The following is an 8,569-nucleotide window of genomic DNA, read 5'->3' on the forward strand; positions in this document are numbered from 1 at the left end:
CTGGTCCATGACCCAAAACAAAAAGGACGAACTTTTCGATTTGTTTTGTTGTGGGATCCAGTCTTTACACGTACTATATTAACTCCATTCTTGCAAGTCCTCCACCTCGGGTGTAGGCAATTTGTGGAGATTATACTTTTTCATGATCTAACTTCCAAAAGGTTAGCTTGAGTAGAAATCACGTATGAGGCGTTTACCGACAGTCCGATACCTACCATCGCACAGGAACGAGAATTTCCTAGATGGACCTGAACCGAGGAGCATGTAACAGTGACCTGAAATGGTTGAAGCCGACAACCCTCACTCAAAAAGACACTCCAAAACCACCCCCCAAACCCACCTTCCCTTCCGTTTTCTTTCAAGACAAACCGTTAAAAAAAGTGGGTGTCCCTTGAAAACTTCAACCACGGATACAATTCAACGACTTTGGAAGTACCTGCTATGGAAAAGTTGTGGGGATCCTCATGGAATTCTAAGAACACGTGTGAACGGAATAAAAGAGAGAGGGGGCGACATATAACGCTGAAAATGAACAGGAAGAGGGGCGTCTTCTCCGCGGTCAAATCCCCTTTCATCAAGGATTTAAAAAGCGAATCTAGGACGGAGTCCGACCACCATTTCTCGAGTGGCACGACCGGCCGACCCAAAAAGAGCGCAGAAACTTCTGAAATGGGGAGAGATCGAAATCAAAGAAGTGACTTTGGGACACAAACCCTCCCTCTGGGGAAGACTTGTTCGCATTACATGTTGAAAAGGAAAGAAGAACGAGACAACGTTATAATTTAAATCATTAAGGGACGAAATCGTCAAAGGACAAAGATCAAAGGACATCATTGCGTGGGGTTGAAAAGGGCACAGACCCCATTTGACCTTTCGGCCGCGTCCCCCCAACAAATTCGGGCGTGTAGGAGACGAGGGTCGATTAGGTTCGAGGCCGGTACAATTGCATTGCATTGATTACGTTGGTTGACTTGGGACACCGCCCCACACATCAATCAATTCATAGAATGGGGAGGCTCGGCTTTGTGGGATTTTGCACCCCGAAAGTGACTGCCCCTGTGCGAGAAGAGAACCATACCATACCCCCAAAAAGAGGAAAAATGAAAAAGATAAAACCATTGATTGGTTGTAGCGTGCCACCTGTCGCTTGATTAGAGACCGACCAAGGTTTTCGAATTGTATTGGGCCCACCGCAAAGTCGTGCGGTACAGAACAATTGATATATCTTAGTTGCTTTATAACTCATATGTTTAAATTTTTTAATGAATGTGGGTTAAATTGATTATGTTGACGGATTCAAATTTGGGATTCCTTTTGGCCATGCTCTCCCAATGAAATGTGTTCTCATCCACGCGAAAATATGTTCCAATTCTTGTTCTTGCTTGTTTTTTTTCCCCCTTTCTAAAATAGAGTTGAGCTTGTATAGTGACTAATTAGGATAAATTTGGCAAAAGAAAACCTAGAGATGATTGATGACTTGGTCATGACCCAATGGGATGGCAATAAGCGTGTGATGATGGGAGTACCCGAGAAGCGATAATTGTGATTGAACTTGAGATGGCCTCATTCGCATATGTAGGTACAAAAATTAATTGATGCCTTTCCCATTTGCGTAAATGGATCGATCTAGAAGTCATCACCACATCCTTGCCTTGGATTCTCATCTGTTCACTCCTTGTAATGTGCCAAAGTTTGAAACTACTTGGCAATTGGCATTGTGCTTTCTCCATTATGTTCTTCTTCTACATGACCAATTCATACTCGGGATTTCCGCCAAGTTCACAAACCGAGTCCATCCGATTTTCTCTCATCGCGATCGAATACCTAGATAGAAACCCCACCTTCTCTCGCGCGGAATCGTCCGACACATATTCTACGGCTCATCCCAACCTCAATGGCCACTTGGAGAACTTAATTAGAGACCACTATATCTCCTCTCTTCGACGCATCTCCTTTTCTTTCTCCAATGGCATCTCATTACATAGTGGTGTTCTTTGAATATGGTACCTTAGGAATATTTGATGGTTACATAAGCTCAAAAAGTTTTGGAGAGATTAGCGTTTTGTGGTTGGAGCATCTAGCAAAGCGTAGAAGAGAATTTTTGTCAACTTCAGGCAAGTGGTTCCAAAATCTGAACCGGGAACGACATTCCTGGAGATAAGAAGGGCATGTTATGATGGTGTTGTCCATCGAACATTATCGACCACCCAGAAGTTAACCCTCTATAACGAGATTAAATATTATTACAGTAGAATTACAGTAGTTAGTGCACGTAAACATATTGACAAGAATGCAAACGCAAGGAGGACAAAACATGTCACCATTGAAGAAGACCCGGGTTTTGGGATTGCCCCCCCATCGCCATCCAGAGATTTGTGCTCATACCTGTCACAGAAAGACGGTCTTGTCTCGACATGTCGGTTGCTCGGGGAGGAGTCTGTTTCCTAGTCATTTTCGGGGCCATTGTACCTTCACTCTCGACAGCGATCTCACTTGGTACCTTGATTCAGACTAGGAAAAGTTTAACTGAGATTAGTGCTGAGTTATGTGGCTGTTTGAATCTGATTCGGATGATTAGCCTTATCTTCATCCTAGGCCATTACTCAAGCTGTACTGTGTGAGCCAAGCTAGGTATTTCATACTCGAAAAGAGAAAAGACAGAACTAATTCAAGAACTGTTCAGATTCAACTATGTACAGTTTCATAGATCCTAGTAGCACTACAAACTACAAAGGGTTGGTGCTCTCATAGATTAGTAGTCTCCCCACTTATCTGTAATTTGCTTGGTTCCCTGACGTAATCTCGCGCAATACGACATAAGTTTTCATCTAAGCCTATGCTAGCAAGAGATCATTCAAGATAATGTAGGGTCTGCATAGGATCTTGTGGAGTGGGTTGGGATTCGCTTCCTTCTTGTATTCGAAAGCTTGCCACTTTAGGAGAGAACGAAAGGATTAGACATTGAATCTGGGAATTCCGGATGTGTCAACCTAGTTCTCCGGCCACCACGGTAGCTCCGCAAAAAATGAAAGATTTATTTAAAACAATTTTCACAAAAATGATCCATTTTATTGCTTGAAATGGACCGTCAATGGAAAATATTTCCACTATCGATGATAATTTATAGCTAAACATTTTGTGATCGATGAAAATATTTTTCGTTTACTCATTACTGTGAGTGATATAAGCAATCAGTTTTTGAAAAATATTTTTCAAATCCATAATTTTTCGGGAAACAAACGGAGCCTAAAATGCCCATTTTTGTAGTTTGGACAGCAAAAATAAAAAAAAACAAAGCTAAGCAACTTTGAGTTGCTAAAATTGGATGAACACACCAAATAACAAAGAGAGTGAGTGAAAAGATGATGTCTCGCCAGTTAGCACATTCATTTTTTTAAAAATGTAGGCTAATTTATTTCGGGTGATACAGACGATCATTTTAAATAAAATGTTATCCAAATCATTCATTTTTTGCTAAACAAACCGAGCCTTGATATCCGAAATATGCTTTTAGGTTTTAAGTAGATAAAGACAAATTTAGCTTGGGCGATTACATCAAGCGCGTATAAGAAGTGTCGGGACGGAGAAATGGTCAACTGATTTATAGTGGTTCGGTCCAAACCCCGATCCACCAGTCGAAATCACGACTAGAAGTTTCGCGGTTCATGAAGCCAACTCTCATTGATCAACTCTCTTCCCTTCCCAATGAATCCTCGGCGTCGTTATGATGTTCCGTTGACTATCTGTTGTTTCGTTTATGTTGGGTTTGTATGACCATTTGTTGTCTTTCAATTCTAATTAAGCTTGGTGTGTCTGGATTATGTGAATGGTTCGTCTCCTTGTTTAATATTATATTTTTATCGTACGGTGTTCTTTAACTGTTTTTTTATTTGATTAAAAATAAAAGGAGAGAAATATGATGCCTTGGCTGCGAACGCCTCGCCTGGGGCTGCAATGATCCGCCGGCGAACCTCGATAAAAAACAAAAATACAGAAAAGAAAGGGAAAAAAATCAAAAAAATTTATTAAAAATCCAAAAAGAAAAATGTTCACTTCAACGCTGGGTCATGTCACGTGAGAACGATCGCTTCAGCGATATTCGATCAAAATTGACTGGATAAACTCAATTGATATAAATGCAAAAAGATTTGTGACTGAATTGACATTAATAGAAAATTTAAGGTTGAATTGACGTAGGTGCGATAGGCTCATAATTTTTTTCACACGTTTTATCCGACTCTATCCTCTTCACTTTTCACCATCATTGTCCAATTTGATCAGCCTCAATTGCGACAAATCGACGATAATCATCACGGATTTCATGCAAAATCTTCAAATCAGGATCGAATCCACGTCACATCGACAAGCCATGCGACCCGTTTATTAATAGAAACTATCGTGAATTTTCACGCGACGTGACACAAGACGCCGAGATCTACTTCCCTTCGATGTAATAAGAAGGGACAAAAAGCGTACGAAGGCGTCGCCAAATTAGATCTGGTTTTCTGCTTTGGGGAGAGATAAAACGACGTGGAAGGGACCCGCCCTCGCTTTGCAGAGCAAAAGGCCACCACAACATCATCCTATCAAAAAAGGATTAAAAAGGCCAGGAGATCAAATCAGAGGAATTAATAAGTTTTGCTTAGTGGATGGATAGTGCCTAATATCCCGCTAACAAGGTGGACGAGAATAAATCCTAAAATTAATTAAGTTATTGAAAAATATTTTCGGTCATAAAATATTGGAAAAATCTCAAATAAAGACCCGATCAAAGGCATTGCTGTCATTTATTCTTTCACTTTTTTCTCTTCTTTTTTTTGTCCTTTGTTGGTCGTGGCCCTCACCCAAGCCTTCGCCTGCCACGGGTGAGGCGACTCTCCCCCAGATCTGGCGAGGCCGCCCTTGACGACCTGAGGCAAAGGAGAGGCTGGCTCTAGCCGGTGACCGATACGGCCTAGCACCGACGAAAAGGAAGGAAAGAAACAAAAATGAGAAAAGGAAAAAAATTAGAGAGCAAATGACGAAAATGGTTAGGTGATTTTTTGAAATAATGAGGGCACTTCGGGCTCTTATTTGAAATTTTTTCTAAAACATTTATGGGCATATAAATAGAATATCACCAATAACAAAATTATATTTTATGGACTCGTTTATTCTAAACAGCAAAAGCTATTAAAATTGAGAAAATATTTTCCAATTTATTGGTGTCTCCACAAAATAAATGGAACCTCTTTCAATGCACCGCGAGAGAGGATCTCCTTTTATGTAGTTTGCCAATTGGAGAGAATTCCTCTTCGATCTTGCCATTCCATGAAATTCGCAAGGACGATGATGCTGTACAGTCCATAGTTAGCCAAATCGTAGATTCTTCTTGTTTAGTAGAATAAGATAAGATACAACCAGATCAAAAAAAAAAAAAAAAAAAACTGCCTAACATACAATTACTTTATCGATGATATCATGATTATCGATGATCGAGGTATATAATTGTTGACATATGATAGTGATTGATTAACGTCTTAATGGATTTGGCTAAGCGCTGGGCGCGGGGAAAAAAGACGAAAAGAAGTAAAGTGAAGATATGGACTAAAGATAAATATGACGATCAACGGTTGAGCATGAGCATTGCGGCATTCAATGAGTTATAGTCATTAACACAATTCTATGCATTTTCTCAATCTATCGATGATTTCAAATTTCCAATACTCGCAATTCTTTTACATTTTTTTTTTCTGGTCGAACCATTTCTTTTACTTCAAATTTAGTTGTTCTTGATCACATCCAAGCGAATCGATTCCCGTCCGAATCGCCGCCGAACCCTTCGAACAAAAAAAAAAAAAATCATATAACAACCTTTGTCAAAAGGTATTTCATTTATCAAGACCGATCCCAATTTCTAGCGAAACACACGGTAACGACGACATCGAAATTCATTAACTCTCGGATGCTATGTATTTAACAAAAAAACAAAAACGCGATTTAAATGGATAATCGTTAAAGTTGAGCAATAAAAGAAAGTCAGAACTAAAAACCAAAATCATGAAGAGTTGCTCACATGGATTTGAAATTAAATATTAGCGCGCGAGTAATTAGACCAGTATAGCCGCCAATGCCAAGGCTGACAGCGACAGCAGGGACGCACGAGTTTGGTGCTTCCCAGTTCCCGCGTCAAATGCCTTTCCTGTTCTTTCACATTGACCCCCACGTCCGAACAATTCTCTCAATTTCACCCCCCTACCCCCCCAAGAAAAAGGTCTTTTAATCCTCTTTTTTTTTTTATAACAATTACTTACCCGCATTTCAATTATTATTTTTTTGTTTCAAATTTCTTGCAAGATTCCCATTCAGCCCTATCCACCTTATTTGATCACCCGATTCCAGTGTGTCCCTTTTTTGATCTTCTCCGATCTTAAAAGCGTGTAGCATTTTCAAAAGACTCTCGATTTGATTATCATTTAACGTGGAGTATCTCGAAGGTTTCGGAATATATAAACATCGGCATGTCAACTCATGCTTTTGAGAATTTAATGCATTTTTTTCCTTTTTTGTACTCGATATTTTATGGGAAATTAACAAGAAAGTCGTAAACTTATTGCAATTGCCTCAATTAAGTCAATTTGGCTAATTTTAGCCGAAAATTGCTCACGTGATGCGGCTGGCGTTGAAGTGGATAATTTTTAATAATTTAAATTTTTATTTATTTCTTTTCCTCCAACGATCGCCGAGGAAGAAGGAAGAGAAGGAAAATAAAAATAAAAATATCGAAAAAAAAAACATTGAGATATTATTAAAAAGGATTTCCTGTGTGAATGCTTTTCCACGGCATACCGACAAAGTGACCACGTACACCGATCGTAGTAGGTTTTCCGCCGATTTACCCGCTGTTGGATTTGAGCTAATAATGTAAACGGTGATTAAATCACCGTTAAGCGATCTCCTAATCGTTGAGAAACAGTCTTAATGAAATAATTAGACATGCTTCTTCCAACTTCCAAGTGATGGATGGGGGGGCATATGTGCTGATTCTCTTCTATCTTTTAACGACCGCTCTATCCTTCGCCTTTTGGTCAAAAGACATGCTTTTTATTATTTATGATAAAATCGTGACCGAGCCTTAAAAACAAAGTAGATCCCATAAAGCTTGCGGAGGGCGGGCCACTTTATACTTATTATTATTATTATTATCATTTTTAAATTGTGACAAATCGATGACATATCGACACGCAGTGTCAACCCGTTTATTAATAGAAACTACAATGAATTTTTCGCCCGTGACAACACTCACTTAAATGTAATAAAAGGACAGAAGAGTACGAAGATGTCGCTAACACGTGGAAGGGGCCCGCCCTCGCTTTGGGATTAAAAAGGCAAGGATCAAATTAGGGGGAATTAATAAGTTTCTGCTTAGTGCATTATGCCTAATATCCCGTTGACACGGTGGACAGGAACAAAATAGTTTATTTCGTTGAAATATCCATAATTTTAAAGTAATTCTAATTCTGATCGTTTATAATCACCCCCCTCATAAGAAAAGTTTTCCAATCACCCCCCTCCCTCAACAATTTCTTAGCCACATTTTTTATTTTTTCTTGCAAGGTTCCCATTCAGCTCTTCTATCCACGTCTTGTTGGAGCGCCCGATTCCAGTTTGCCCCTTTTTTGACCTTCTCATATTCAAACGTGTAGCATTTTTAAAAGTCTCTCAATTTGATTATCCTTCAATGCGGAGCATCTCGAAATTTATGGAACATGTATATATATATATATATATATATATATATATATACATACATTGGTCTTTAAATAATACCTGAAGTAATCTTGTTTTAAATAAGAAATTGAAGTGGTCATGATTGTTTCAAATAAGGGCATGTCCTCATTTGGCCGGCCAAATATCGTGATCGATCAAGGGATTTTTCGTCCAAAGACAATTTTAACCTAAAATTTAGTTAAATTATGTTAAAATTTAAAAAAAAATTGAAAAAGGAACAAAAGAAAAAGAAGAACGGTGTGGGGCGGCAACCATAGAGGAAGAGGCTTCCCCCCCCCAAACCTCCCATTTTAAATTAACTTTAAAAATAGAAAAAGGAAAAAATAATGAAAAATAAAAAAATAAAAAGAAGAAAATGCCATTGGCCAACTCGTGATGTCAGACCCTTTTTTTGAAATTAGCATAGACACTTCGGATCTTTATTTGGGATAATGAGAGTAATTCATGTTTTTATTTGAAATAAAATCCATTGTAAGCCCTTATTTGAGAAAATAATGGCGATTCGGACCCTTATTTGGAATTTTCTCAACTTTTTTTTTTTTTAATGTTTTCTCTTCATAGCTTTCGAAAATTTAATACATTCTTCTTTTTGTATTGTATGGATTTTCGAGAGAGAGAGAGAGAGAGGAGCCGTGGGGGTTCACGTGGATCGCCCAGAAGATCTCGGACCTATGAATGGGTATTCCCGAAACTCACAAAAAAGAATAAAAAAAAAAAGAGAAAGGAAGTGAGACAAATAGTTTACAATTCGAACTTTTATGGCGGAGTAAATACTTTTGCAGATAAGGCACACCCTATG

This window comes from Rhodamnia argentea, chromosome 5 (assembly GCF_020921035.1).
Source record: "Rhodamnia argentea isolate NSW1041297 chromosome 5, ASM2092103v1, whole genome shotgun sequence".
Lineage (NCBI taxonomy): Eukaryota > Viridiplantae > Streptophyta > Magnoliopsida > Myrtales > Myrtaceae > Rhodamnia > Rhodamnia argentea.